We start from the raw sequence: 15,945 nt of genomic DNA, 5'->3' as shown, positions 1-15,945 counted from the left end.
AATAGACAGTACTGGAAACAATACTGGGATCTATTTGAATGCAGTGTTCTAACGAATAGGCATGAATTGTATGTAGGAGGAAACCTTTCAACTCATGAAACACTCGTCAATCTGGTGTTACCTTGCTAAATTCTTGGTATGTCAAACATCACACTCTAATAAGTGCTTCCTTTCCAACTGTCTGCAGTTGAATCTTGTATTTTCTTTTTTTTTCTTTTTCACAGGTAAGCACTGATCTAGTGGCTTTTCACAATGACATGAGCATAAACAAGTAAACAATTTAAACACACTGATAGTTTAATGTCTTTCAGGTTTGGTTCTTTGAGCAGATATTATTTTACACTTGTGCTTGTATCTAGTCTAAACAACAAATTTTTGAATAAGTTTGAGCTTTTCTGCCCAGATCTTTGATTGAGTTTTTAGTCACAAATGCTGTCAGATTCAGAAAGATTGGCACAAATGTTATTTGAACATGATAAAACTATGTAGAGGAACAGCTCATTAGTAGTTCATTCACATGCCTGAATCGAGCACTGTCCTGTTAGACCCAATTGCACCAGTATCCCCCCTACCAGCACATGCATCATGGTAGCACAATTATGCTAACACGCACACTGAGCACATATGCATGCATGCGTGCATGCACGTACATACACACACACACACACACACACACACACACACACACACACACACACACACACACACACACACACACACAAGGCTTTGCAGTACTTACCTGTAGTGGTGCTAACAGCTTTGATACTTCCAACAAAGTGAATGAATGTACACTGTCAAAAGATGACATATACTTTTTCCACTTCATTCACTAAATAACATGTCAGAGCTATTCCAAGAATCCTTCTACCAAGCTATTAGATGCTGGAGACATACCATAGGAGAGCACATGTCTAATTATTAGCCATGCCCTCAAGACTAATGCATTTGCATCTGGTTTCACTAGTGGGACTGCTGTTACAGACTGGTGCTTTTATGTCACAGTACCAGTATTTCAGTATGTGTATCTCTCATGCATAATGCACTGTGAAAATATGCAGAGGAAAGGTTAACACAGGGACTTTCCATCTCATTTTTGCACACTAACACTTTGCACATTTCCAACACTTAATGTCCCCACAGACAGCTCATTTTCATCACTTGGTTCCACTATGTGCACTCTCCTTGGCTGGAAATTTCCTTTGTGCAATTTGCAAACTTTAACAAAATGATTACCCTTTCCACTGCTTCTACACACATGTTTAATAACTGGATATTTTTCATTCCACTTATAGTCAAACTCAGACAAAGCTGAGCAATAATGTGTTTCATGCTTTCTGTGCTTCATTTTTTCCTAATTTTACTTGTTTTCATCTTGTATCTTTATACCATTCATTATTCTTCTATGATTTTTTCAGTGTAATAAAGTAATTGCACTCCCCTTGCACAAAATAGTAATTTTTTAACAATTATATGCACTTTTTTAACTATTTGTGCACTAATTATGTTCTCATCATGTAAGTAGTCTTCCTAATTCAAAAATATGTAGATGTTTAGCATTCCGACTACCTCTGTGGCATTTTGTTTCACCTGCTAAGATAAGCCAGTATTGGCCAGCAAATCTCAGACTTCCCTCTCCCTTTCTTCTTGTTACAGCTGAATTGCTGAGCATATCCTGAGATGGAAGCCTTCAGCTGTCTTTGGAAGTGAGTGTTCATTCTTTTTCCGTCATCCAAAGAAGAAAGTCAGTTGACTCTTCACAGGATCCAGTGCTCTATTTCCCAAGTTACTGCTCAGATAAGCCCCATTTGAGGAAACCTTAGAATCATTCTATTATTGTATTTATTATTATCTTTCTATTTTTATGTTTATTTAAAAAAAATATTTTAATATTTTAATTCTGTCAGCATTTACAGTAATTCCCATGGGAATATCTGCTTGTGGCAGTGTTTATTTTGCATCAGTCTTTTACAAATGCTTGTGCTTATTGTTTCTCTGGAAAGTTTCAGTATATCTCTCAGTATTACATTGTGCATGTGGGTTGTTAGACACTAAGGGCTGTCTCGTGCATTAATCATGCATGTCTTCAATGTTGTTACTCTGCTTTCTTTTCAGCTTTTGACAGAAAAATACTACAAAACATAGACTTGTTCAGCATTTATACATTTTTTACTATATGTATGATTCTGCTCTGCATGTTTTTAATATTCAAACTTGGTGTTACCACTAATGAAGTTATTTGAATGTACTGTGGAGATTTTACTCGCTCAGACACGAAAATATATTTTAAATTGCTATTAAATGTTGTTTTGGAAATGTAATGTGGGTTACATTTGTGGAGCTAATTTTTAACAGTTTTTTGCCACATTGGTTGTGTTGGTGTTTGAACTTTGTATAATGGAAATTGTTTAACTTCTGTCAGTTGTAAAACAATTTTGAACTCATTTCAAACTTTTATTGTGATAATAGAATAGTTTGGCAGAGTTTAGTTGTGTGGAGACATATTTATTACTAGAAACTTTAAGTGCTTATCGTGATACATCATCCAGCACTATCAAGTTTATTATACTGCCTGGTGTTCTCTCCTCTAACTTGATTGATCCTATCTCTGGTACCCCCCCCCCCAGCACCTGAAAAGAAGAAAAACATAATAAAAATATGCCTCAGCCTATAGTTAGTGATTCTGTTGGGGCCACTGGTTGGACCACAGACTACTTACCTTTGCACTGTATCCCATTAGTGTAGCTTTGCTGGCCACTATGAAACAGGGCTTAGACACATCATATAAGGCTGTTCCATTATCTGGCACACATATGGGAGAACCAAACCCTTTAGATAGAGGTTTAGTGACCCCTTGCCAGACATAATACACTTTCCCCAGATTTTATCTAGTAGTAAAGTTCTCAAGAAAAAGAAACAGAACTTCATCATACAGCTGATTATCAGATTATAGCTGTTTATAAGGCTGATGTGGTTTCCTTCTCAAAGAGTGTTTTGCAGACAGCTAAGTCTGGTGTTTGTGAACTCATAAAAGGATCTAGAACTAGAGACCTTTCTGTTGTTTTACAGAATGATGAGGAATCTGATGAGGACAATGGTAATTTCCTGGATAACATGAAGTCCAGTCACTCTGATTCTTCGGAAGGTGAAGCTAAGCTTAAGTCTAAACAAGTGCTCACTTTTCTTCAGATGATTGCTAGATTTGGTGAAGTATTTCCTTGAAAGCAGTCAGGAACTACCCCTGAGCCAGGCAAAATATATGACTTTATAGAGATACCCAGTTCTGAGGCTATCCCTCCTTACTAGCCTTGGAAGATGTTTATAAAGCTTCTTGTAGGATATCAGTATCTATTCCAGAACTCCCTAAAAAAGGCTCAGAAAAAATAAAGGGTCTCCTCAGACATGACAGGCCTTTTTTCTCTCTCTCTAGCTATCTGCTGAAATAAAAAGTCCCTGGCTTCATCTAATTCAGTGCCTCCTGATAAAGAGGGAAATATTCAGAGCTTCAGAACAAAATATATCTCTGTCTAATAACCTAACCTTTAAAATGTTAAAGTATCAAGGCTATGTGTAAAATTTTATTTTGCAGTGTGCATACAGTTTACATGATTTTGCTGCGTCCTTACCTGTAGAGTAAAAGTCTTATATGAATGAAATTGTTTCTAATTTGACTAAGATTTTGAAGCATGCTTTTAGAGGTGTGCTTGAATGTGCAGATACAGTCTCAAAGAATGATGTTTCTTCTGTTACATTAAGATTGTGTACTTGGTTTATGTAATCATAACATCTCTGATTTACAAATTGAAACTTGGAATGCACCTTTAAGTTATAAATTGTTTTTGGGCCCTCTGTTACACAGATTCTCAAACAGTGAGATGATAACGGCAAGTTAAAGAATACGGTATTTTGGATGTTTCTTGTACTAAAGTTCTTCCCAAACATGGCATCTTCCTCTAAGGAGCAGAACAAACAAAAAACTCAGGAAAACAAATTTCATGGATACTAAAGGAAATGGCAGGAAGACAATTCTTCAAAACCAACCAAGAAAGGTTCATTTCTGTAAATTGATCAACCCTCTGCCAAAGAACGACTATGTAAGTCATGCAACACCCTGCCACACCTTCTGTTCCTTCTCTTTCTCCTTCACCCAGGCTCTCTCTCAACCCTGCAGCCAGGCCACAAATAGTCTCAGACAAATCGGTTCTGAGAATTATTCAGAGAAGATACACATGGCAGTGGATAGAAAGTACTCCCCTTTTCAGGGAAATTCTCACATACCCACCAGGTCAGACAGATCTGTTTTCTCCAGTGCTCCATCACATGGTAGAAGCAGGGATCATAGAACCAGTGCCTGCAGTACACAAAGGCAAAGGATTTTTCTCCAGAATCTTTTTAGTACCAAAAAAGTAGCACTCCTGGAGACCCATCCTAGATGTGTCCTTTCTAAACAACTTTGTAAAAGTTTTTAAATTCAACATGCTCACCTTACAGCTGGAATGCTGCTTCCAGGCAATTGTTTCATGGTGACTCTAGATCTCAAGGATGGTTTTCATCATATTCTTATTGTTCAGAATTTCAGGAAATTTTTGATATTTACTGTGTCTAGCTTACATTATCAGTTTTCTGCATTTCCCTATCAGCTGTCTACTGCACTTTGGGTATTTACAAAGTGTCTGGTCCCAGTGATTGGCTTTTGTAAAACCCCTAGGCATCCACAATTTTCCTTATTTAGACAATTTGCTAATTTGTTCAGTTTCTGTATCCAGGTGCTTAGTGTTCTTAGACAAAAGTCAGATCCCTGCTTTCCTACCTGTGCTTCAAATTGTACCTTTAAAGTCCTTCCTCACACACCCTCAAAGATTTTTTTTTCCTGTGGTGACACAGTAAAAAGGATGGCTAACCTGCCAGAAGACAAAGGTATGACTTATCAGGGCATTTTCTTGAATTGATCTCTTCTAGATGTGGCCTCAGCAGGAGAGTTCCTAAAAATTATAGGCCTCGTGGCATCAGTGATCCTCTTGATACCACTAGCCAGACTATGCATGAGAAAAATTCAGTGGTACTTGAAAAATTGTTAGACATAGCACATTCATCCCTTGGATTTCCAGGTACCAATACTGGGATTTGGGAAACAAAATTGTGGTGGAGGGCTCAACTGTCTGAATGCAGGAATCCATTTCTCTCTTCAGACCCCAGTCCAATTTATCTAGATGGACTCTTCAGAGCTTGTGTGGAAACAGTGTCCATGGGAGTTCAAGTGCAAGGCTTGTGGGGTACTCAGGACCCACCAAAGCACATAAACCTAAAAGAGATGTTGGCAGTGACTCATTCCTTCTGTACTTATAGACACTGGGTTCCCTTCTAGTGGTCACAGACACTTCCTTGATGTGGTACCTGAATAAACAAGGGGCTAGAAGATCATACCTTAATGCTTTTTAGCAATGATGGGCTGGGAGCTTCCTCTACAGCATTCTCTGGCTCCTCAGGCCACATACATTCCATCAGAGCAAAATACACGGCAGACAGACTCCGTAGATCTTGGATAGACCCTCATCAGTGGAAGCCCCATGTAGAGGTCTTGTACAACTTGATCCAGAAGTGAAGAGCATCTCAAGAACATCTGTTTGCCTCCTTTCAAAATGGTCAACTGGAAGAATTATGTTCAAGACACCCTTGCAGCCATGCTTGGAAAACAGATACTCTATCATTCTCATAATTGTGAATATTCATGCATGCATTTTCACCCTTTGTATTGATTCCTAAGGTACTTCTAAAGATTTAGAAAGAATTACCACAGATCATGGTGTTAACCCTCTTTTGGCCCAAGAACGTTGATTCTCTGTTTTAATAGAATTGGTCAAGGAAAATTGTCTTAAGCTTCCTTACAGACTGGATCTGCTCACACAACATCATTTGTGAATGGCAAACTCTGACTTACAGCAATTTCAACTTACAGCTTGAATGATTCTGCTGTGATACCTTTTATGTACTTTTTCCATGAGGATGTGCAGCAGGTATTTAAGGAGGCAAGAAAATCTTCAACTGGAATATCTTATGTTAACAAGTGGAAGACGTTTTCTAGGTGGTGCCTAGCTAATAACGGAGGTCCCTAAAGTGTTTCTGCCACTATGGTTTTGAAATACTTGTGTGAGCTACTGAGATGTTTTGTCATATGCTTCCATCAAGGTACATCTTGCAGCCAACTCAGCTTGTCTGTCCATGGATCCCTCTCATTTGGTTGTTGTGGTGGTCAAAGAGTTTGTGACAGGAATGTTGCAAATGAGACCCCCTGAAAAGCAAATTCCTCCTTCCTGGGATCTCAACTTTGTTCTTGAAAAACTGTTCTTACCCCCATTTGAACCTGCCTCTCATAGTCATAGATTTTTATTAGTTAATGACCAGCGGGCCATTCTAAACTTAGCCAAGTTTTCCAGAAAAAATAATATTCTGTATCCAAATAGGACACTGAGGGCCAGGCATGTATAAGTTACCTCTGTCCATAAGGGACATGGGTACCAGACTGGTGTAAATTTTGTATTCCCGGTCTGTTGGTCTAGGTTGCTCTTAAACATGGTAATAGGCAAATTCACTTCACATGGATGGAAAACCTGTTCCATAGGAGGGGCAGTCTCTGGGACACATATCTGTCTCTCCAACATGTTCTGTTTTTGTCACAGACAAAATTCAAGTCCTTAGACCTTGTATTTCTGGTACTCTTTGACTTACAAATATATCAGCTCTCAGGCTGATCTATAGTTAATTACATGGAAGACCATCTTACTCATTGAATTGACATCTGCAAAGTGAGTCTCTGAGCTGCAAGCTGTCACAGTGGACCAACCATATCTGATTTTTCACAAGTACATGATATTCTTATACCCTAATCCACCATTCATGTCTAAAGTTGTTTCTAAATTTACTTGAATCAAGCCATCAATCTCTCAGTGTTCTATCCTGATCCCAAAAATAAAGATTCTACATACCTTGGATGTGCACAGACTGCTCAGGTACTACCTTGATAGAACAAAGCCCTTTATGAATGCTGAATAGCTGTTTGTCTCCTATATGTTGGCTAAGAAAGGTCAGCCTATCTCTAAGCAAAGTATTGCACAATGGATGTCCTTTGCTATTGTTTCCTCTTACTCCACCATGACAAATCTCTTCCAAGTAAGGTTAACAGCTGTTTGTTTCCTATATGGTGGCTAAGAAAGATCAACCTATCTCTAAGCAATGTATTGCACAATGGTTGTCCTCTGCTATTGTTTCCTTTTACTCCACCATACTCCACCATGGCAAATCTCTTCCAAGTAAGGTTAAGGCTCACTCATATAGGGCCTTATACTCGGCAATGGCATATTGGAAAGGGATAGAATCTAGAGTCATTCTAGACGTAGCAACCTGGTCCACTGACATACCTTCACAAAGCAATGCAATCTGGATTTCTTTTAAAGGTCCAGAGCAGACTTTGCTAAAACCGTTCTCCAGGGACTCCTGAATCCCTATCCCTGCAAGTCTGGGTAGGATAATTTTTGGGAATCTACCCAAAATGCCGGTAAGGCAGTAGGAATAATGAATATAGTATAGTTGCCTACTTACCTGTAATAGTAGATGTTTGAATTCCTCACTGTCTTAGTGGCAGCACCCGTCTGTCTTCCCTCAGTTTGTGCATAGCTGAGGTGGGTTTCTACCCCTTTCGGTTGTTGTTGGATTTGTTTTTTTATGTGGTATTGTGCTTGGCAATGATTTTTTTTTCTTGTTAGATGATTCTGGCTTCAAGTAATTTCCTCTCTTTCCTTGTGGAAGCAAAAGAATCTGAACCCACATTTCCAGTGACAGCTGAAGACTTCCTTCTCAAAATATGTTCAGCTAATCAGCTGTCACAGAAAGAGAAAAGGAGGGGAGTCTGAGCTTGTGAAAACTGGGCAGTACTGGAAAGATACCGTGGCAGATAACCCAAAATGCCACTGAGGCAGTGAGGAATTGGAACACCTACTGTTACAGGTAAGTAGGCTTGTGCAGCTATAGCTTTTCATTGTAATAATTTTAGTGGAACTCTATGTATTTATGTTAATGAAATTGTGTTTGTATTTACTGAATGATAAGCAAGTGTCCAATTACATTCTGATTCCTTATCATCTAATGTCAACTTCTGATGATGCAAAATTGTGGAGACAATTTATGGTTTTTGGATGCATTTTTGGTAGACTCCATCTGAGTTCAAAACATAACGTGGCACAGAATGCAGTCAATCAGGAACGCCATCAGTCAGTCAGACAATAAATAACTAAATGCAGTTATTTTCAAGAAAAAGGTATTGAAAACAAAACAGTACAGCATAAGATTCCTAGTGTTGTGCTTGGCATACCGAAACACACATGTAATAAGTAGTTGTATATTAGGGGATGATAACTTTTAGGAAGACAACTTCTGGCATGTGGCTCATCTCAGTGATAGCCCAACAGCAAAGTGCTTGTGTGTGTTACACACTTAGTAAAAGAGTGCTAGAATGAAAAATGTTGGAATAAGGTATGCATCTCTGAAGATGATGGTAGTGATGATGATGAAGATGTGATGAAGAAGAGAATGCGATGAAGATGTAGAATCAACGACAATGAAACTGATTAAGACATTATGGAGATGATGAACATGAGGATGACTGAGATGCAGTGAAGATGATGCAGATGTAAGGATGATGCTGTTGATGATAAAGATGGCAAAATTCTATGAAATGGCTATAAAGATGTGGTGCAGATGATAAAAATGTACTGCTAATAATGGCAAAGTTGGTGATGATGTGGTGAATATGATAACGGAGATGTAGTGAAGTTGATGATGATGAAAATGAAGATGAAGTGAGGATAACTGTGATGAAGATCCATCCATCCATCTATCTTCAACCCCTTTTTTCCCATTTTGCACATGGGGTCAGGGTGTCACTTCAACAGTGACAATCATTTCAAGGCAAGGTTTACACCAAGAAAGATACAATGCAGAGAATAATGATGATGATGATGATGACGCATATGAAAATGGCTATACAATGAAGATGTAGCTATGATGAATATGTGATGAGACCATAATTACAGCAAAAAAGAAGCAATTAAAACCATCCTTTGCACATGATCTTTAAATATACTTAACTGCAACAATTTGCCTCTGATGTGATCGTTTCTGATATAACATACAGTCTTTTGCGTACTAATGGATCATGTAACTCACCAGTCTCTCAGCCTTCAGCTTAATTCCTTGACACAGCAATCTAAGAGTTGGTACTTTGTGAGACACTATCATGCATAGAGTATCTCTGAAGCATATTTCTCATCACTGCAAAATTTTTGTCCTCCTTTTCAGTTTCAGATATAAATTTACAGGGCTTCTGTGCCTATGACGAGCAGAACAGTAATAAAATTGTTATATTGCACCTCTTCAGACATTTGGACATATTGCTCGCTCTCAGGAATAAACTGGGCTTCTGGATTCATAAATTCTAGTTATCTGAGAAACTGCCTTGCAGAGAGAGGGAGGGAGAGAGATAACTTGGAGACTATAGCTACACCTTTCTCACACAGAGCATTAAGTAACATTTGTGTTTACTTCTCACCCCATGTAACAGCTAGTGCTCAAAAATACAAACAGATGAGACACAAGATTTCGTGCTTCCTGCTCCATCTGCTTTATGTTCAAACCGAGTAATAGCGTACAGGAAGCAAGTTCACATAACATATGTATGCAGCTCTAAACAAGTGAAGGTGCCTAATATTTAAAGTCATACAAACATATTATGCATGACTGTCTTGATGTGGCAAATAAGAACTCATGGTTATATCACAGAAAGCCTGCTGATTTTGAAAAGGTGAGGATAAAGACACATTTTAAGGGAGCCAAAAAGCATGACTGTCTTTCAGAAATTAGGGGCAGAAAACCATCAGAGCCTAATCTTCCACTAGAGGAAGTATTTTAAATAGGTGTTAATGGTTTACAAGTGGATACTGTTGAAGTAGAAAGCCTTAAAATAAAATCAGAATTAACAAGCTTATTCTTATCACATAGGTAAGGGGCATCAGATGCCTCACTGTCTATATATCATACTTTATTGTATTTCCTAGTTTAGGATTTATAGAAAATGTTGTCTAACATTCACTACTTGTTGTACTCTTTATATGCTTATCAAAGAGAATTTTTATTAGAATGTATGCATAACTTCTGTTGTAATTGTACAGTTTGTAGCAATTCTTGGATTGTTTTTTCTCCCTGGGTCTCCTCAGAAAAAAATATGTTCAGTAGGACATACCTTACTAATAAATACAAATAAAATAAACAAATGAAAACAGTACAGGCTGTAGTGTGGCATACATTATGAATTAGATAAAGAAGCAAAACAGGATAGTTGCTGTAGGCTTCTCTATAGGTGGCCCAAATGAAAGTCCTTGAGAGTCAGTTGCCTGAAGCAAAAGATTTCAATTAACATAATGTTGATCTGTTTTCCATATAAAATCATTGTTAGTCGTAATTTTAAGTTTGCACCAGCAATGATTCAGTTTTTTGAGAGATTTCTGCCTTCTCTGAATTGGTATCTGTAAGTGTGTGTGTGTGTGTGTGGGGGGGGTGCTGCAAAGGGGCTTCACCCTGAAAAAAAAAAAGCTTGAAGTTAACTATTTTACCTATCAGTGTTTTGGGCATTATTTGTCAAAATTTTTGGTTCTTGTGGTTTTGTAATGTAGACAGTGATCCATAGTAGAACTGTTAATGTATATGGTTTCTGTACCCAATTGCATTCCACTATATATATTTAAAATAACAATTACACACGATATATATCTTTGACAACAACTATATGTACTAACACTTCAATATGATGTTTCTACTGTGTGTGTGTGTGTGTGTGTGTGTGTGTGTGTGTGGGTGGGTGTGCGTGTGAGCGTACTTGTGCATGTGCATAAATTTATTTGTGCTGTCTTATAACATGTAGTTGATTCTTACTAAAGAAATTGTTTAAAAATAAGGTCTAACTGTGCAATCTGTGATTATATATACTTTCAAAATTATACTACCTCTGTTACTGTATATATATATATATATATATATATATATATATATATATATATATATATATATATTCATATAATTAATTATCTGCAAGAAGACAGTAAATTTTACAGCACTGATAACAGACTGAGTACAATGCACCCTTTGGCATGTACCTAACCAGGCATATCCAACAACTGGAATGTCCACAGAGGTTCCTCACTAAAAGAATGCAGGGCATAAGTAATATGTCCTATGCAGACCACCTCAGGGCCCTATCCCTCTGTATTCTGTCCCTACAGGCTTTTGAGGGGAGATCTATGCCTGACATACAGATCATCATCAGACCCCACTCTGATGGACCCCTTACATATCCACAAAACAAACAGTAGTGGAATTACCCATTCTAAAGATTTAAACCTTGCTGTGATATAAATAGGATCTGCTGGAGAGATAGGTATGTACCCAGAGACTACCCCATCTATGGAACAGGCTTTCCATCCATGTGAAGCAGAGTTCCTCCCTAACCCAATTCAAGTGCAATTTGGACAATTGGATAGGAAACCAGAAATTCATCCCTGGTGTGGCACCTTTGTCTCTAATGGAAACAGGTAACCTGTAAATGGGTCATCTCCCAGGCCCATGCTTACACTTATCAAGAGTATCAGAACTTGTCAGACACTTGGGTTGCATGGCTAGGATTAAAATGGCCCTTGTGGTCTTTAGCCTAGTAAACACCTATGAACCTATGACAACAGACTTCTGTAGACTCCCACCTCATAAGAAAGACAGAGACTGTTAATGCTGTTCTGCACTACTCTTACTATGTGCTACTGTTATGATGTTGAAATACAGATTTTAAAAAAAATCCATCATTCCTCTCTCACAAAAGTTATTTTAAGGGCTAGATTCAGAAGCTAAGGATTACAACTGGACAAAGGCATTTGTCAAGATGCAATACTATACTGAATCTCAAGCAGTGAGGGTTCCAAATGGAGTTTCAATAAATAATTAATTAAGGAGTTTTATCTACTATACTGAGCTGAAGGGAGGTTCACTGCAGACACGTTTCGAGGAGCCATGACATCACTAGGAGCATCTTATTTTGTTTACATCATGCAACAGGGAGTGCAAGGTCACCATAAAGCTTGGCCTGCATTTCAGCAACTGTATTTTAATACTGCATGAGAAAAGATAAAACTAAAGCCTGCACATAACAGCTGCAGGCAATGCTGAGCCATATGTGTGAGTCAATATTGCAAACTGGCTGTGTATATGTTGTTTTTTTGAGAATTTAATATTAGATTCTAATGCTAATGTTTAATATCAGTTGTCTTATGAATTATATAGTGTGATATTTGCTTGTGCATAGCCACAGAATTCCCTTTCAAGTAAGTGGGGAATATTATGAATCCCTCCCATGGCTGCCTGCCCTCTCATAGGGCAGAGTTATGTCATCCAGGTATGCTTTTTAAAATAGTAGACAGTCTTGGGGTGAGATTAATATACTTTCTATGTTTCCATGAATAGAAGCAATGCTACATGCAGAGCAGTTACTACCACATAAAAATATGAATCCTTGTATTTCTTGGTTGGACACAGTAGCAAGTATTTTAGCCCTTATCCTGGTTATCACTTTTCTAGATTCTTCTTCATGTCATGTCACCTTTGCAGTAGTATATGAAACTGCTTATTTGAGTCTTCATGTCATCAAGTAGCCTTACTGGTTAAATTAGGTCTCAGAGGTATGGAGAAATAGAAAGAAGTACAAATGAAAGCTAAATCAGACACAGTTGGTGAGGTAGTATAGAGTGGAATACGGGCAGTGCCAGCCTTTGTGGAAGTGGTGCCCTAGGCTAACGGCTATATGGAGACCCTTCCACTGAACACTCCCCAATACATTCCTCGGTGCCCCCACCCCTGGTTCTCCCATCACAGCCTTTTCTCATCATCCAGATTACATTTTTCTACCTTTTCTGACATTTTGTCTTATTCTTCAGCTTTTCCCTCCATCCTTTCAACACTCCCTAACTGGACAAGACTGTACTGTAATAACTGTACCAAAAGCCATGGGTTTTCTAGGTATTCTGTGGTGTATTTTTAAGTTTTGTCCCCTAATCTTTGGATTCAGTGATGGCCTGAACAAAAACATGATGCATTAAAGAAATGTAGTCCTCCATCCATTCAACACATCCAACACATCATGTTTAAGAGTGACTCTGCAATAACTGTAGAATAAGTAATCAGCAGTTCACAGAAGCCATGGGGTTATAGGTGTTCTGAAGCGCATCTTAGAGCTTAGTTTCCATCTTCTTGATCCAGTGACTGTTAAAAGCTATGAGCTAGTAAAAAAAAAATTCAGTCTTTTTTTCATTCAAGGAAGAAATAAGCTGTGTCTGACAAAATAGCAGTCCACAAACTGAGAAGGCAAATGCTTGCAAAGATCCTAGTTAAATTAAAAAAAAACATAAATTGCTCTGGCAGCACCCTCCACACAAGTTATAGTAGCATTGTGTGCACACCTCAAAGGTTCACTTGTAGGGAAAGTTAAAGTAGTAATAACCACACTGTCTCCAGACCCATTCCCTGCACACACATACATTACATCAAACTTCTGTGCATACCTCTGAGCAAGGCCAGGTTTAGTCTAGATGAGGTTCAGGGCAGAGATTACTGCTATGCCTCTGTCAAAATCCATTTATATGGGATATGGGGGCTGCAAGCTCTGAGGGTCTGGTTGCTCAGTAATGTAGTTCATGCCTTATTTTGAAAGATAAGGACTTTTTTCATAAGCACACATAAACTGACAATGGTCCTGACAAGCCAGGTCTAACATAAGATGCACAAACACACACAAATGCATGTGCACAGAGACACATACAAACACACACACACACACACACACACACACACACACACACACACACACACACACACACACACACAAAGAATTCACTGTGCCACTTTACCAATGATAACTTATTTTCATATGCATCCTGCTTCTGCCAGACTACCAAAACAGCCAGTTATTGTGTGCAGTTCTAATAGCTGTAATGGAGAGTGAGAGAAACTATTGCTAATTTTTTTATTCTTAAATATGCTTTAAACCCCTCCCCCATGCACACACACACACACACACACACACACACACACACACACACACACACACACACACACACACACACACCACACACAAACCCCCATTAAACTATACAGAAAAAACATGCATAAACCTTAGCTACCTTTAGATAATTGATTATCGCAAATACAGTGTTTGACACTACTCCTGCCATGCCAGATCAGTGACTGCTTTTAAACAGTGATCAAACAGCAGCAGGGGTAAATCATTTGTTTCCATAGATGGCATTCTAAGCCATCAGTGACATTCACTTTAAGGTGTACACCTCAAATGTTAAATTGTGGTATATAAATGAAGGCCACAATAATAAAGCATTTCATAATACTTCCCACAAACATTACATAGTCTTGCAAAGCCAGATCAATGACTAGTTAAACTAGAAAATAAGAAGAGGGTCAGTTACTTTCATTCACAGACAGCCCCTACCCCCATGCCTGAGCAGCCAAGTGCTCCGGATTGTGCGGAATGCTCCACATTTGTGATCGATTAAGTCCCCTGTTCCGCTGTTCCACATTTGCAACCGTGGTTCAGTTTTGCGATTTTTTTGTCAAGTAAGTTATTTTCTCCCTCCCGTTACATGCTCAGTGCATCACAGTAGCCCAGTTGGTGCTTGTGAGGCGAGTAAGGTAATATTATAGGCCTATGCGTTTCTGAAACCCACAATTGTTATACTAACTTTCATTGTTTCTGTAATTCAATAAGATGCTTAATTTCTGATAAGAATAAGTACTTTGGTAACTGTATCTTTTGCAATCGCCTAAATGTAGAGCAAGAGAAAACAAACTCTTAAGTGCAGTTGAGCAACACTGCTACCCTTTCCCTACTAGCAGCATACCTCTAAACTGGCCAAATTTTTGCCACGTATTTTTAGTCTTTACATCGTAAAATCTGTGGCTTTCTAGCAAATCGCTAGGATGATCTGAGGGTTGAAATCACTAAATAAATGACATATATTTTAGTTACAGAGATCATATCATTCAAAAAAATGTATGCAGGAAGAATTCAATTATTGTAGCAACTTTCTAAGTTTATAAGAGTAATACTAATAATAGCTCTCAATTCTACCAACAGAATTTGGAATAAAGTGAAAAATAAGGAAAAGGCCCTGAATTGGGGACACATTTTAAATGATGGCACTATTATCGTATAAATTCACAAAATGATTTCCAGTTTTAGGAGGAATGGAATAAAACTTTGAGAAACATCAGGGGCATCTCTACAAAATAGGGAAAGTTGAGATGTCTTACTATTTTTGAACCTTTGTCCTCCCTTACGTCAGGCTTTGTACAGATTTCTTGTGCTAAGAGGTTGAGAGGTATGCCTACCTGTGGTAAACAATTTTTTTCCAATAACAATAGAGCAAATATTGACTTTTGAATGACACTTATTTTGAATAATCGTCATCGTTGAATGGTAAGAAAGTCAGCTGCCATACGATTAAGAAAATTCTTTTGAGAAGGTGATGTGCTTACAGCATTAGTTTTACTAAGATAATATTTGACATTTTCATGGGTAAGAATTAGCTTAGTGTGTTGCATTTTTTTTAAATTTTTTTGAAAAAAAATCAGACTGTAGTGTACAAATATTAATATAAAAAACCTGACCTGAAATGTGAATTCTCTAATTGTTTATTTCTGGTCAGGACACGAGATATCTACTTGAATTTCTGTTCTAGTTTTGCAGCATTGAAGTATTTCCTGGTTACATTTATGAAATACAGGATTGCTTTTGTTTACATTTTCATCTAATGCAAAATGATACATGTACTACAGTAGATAAACATT

At 38.0% G+C, this 15,945-nt stretch overlaps 1 protein-coding gene across 7 annotated transcripts in view; it reads left to right on the top strand.

Annotated features, from left to right (window-relative positions):
* Nucleotides 1-15,945, top strand: part of FAM110B (family with sequence similarity 110 member B) — a 731,362-nt gene that overhangs the window by 609,543 nt on the left and 105,874 nt on the right. The window contains exon 3 of one of the 7 annotated variants that reach the window (XM_044074228.1): nucleotides 1,654-1,703. The exons of the other annotated variants lie outside the window; for them this stretch is intronic. The gene's annotated coding sequence lies outside the window, so the exon portion shown is untranslated. The remainder of the gene's footprint in view (nucleotides 1-1,653; nucleotides 1,704-15,945) is intronic. 7 annotated transcript variants of the gene reach the window in all.

The sequence above is a fragment of the Protopterus annectens genome, chromosome 6.part0, assembly GCF_019279795.1.
Source record: "Protopterus annectens isolate FY-2018-M chromosome 6.part0, PAN1.0, whole genome shotgun sequence".
NCBI classification, from domain to species: domain Eukaryota; kingdom Metazoa; phylum Chordata; order Ceratodontiformes; family Protopteridae; genus Protopterus; species Protopterus annectens.
The sequence above is the reverse complement of the archived record's forward strand: the minus strand, read 5'-3'. Positions and strand labels throughout refer to the sequence as shown.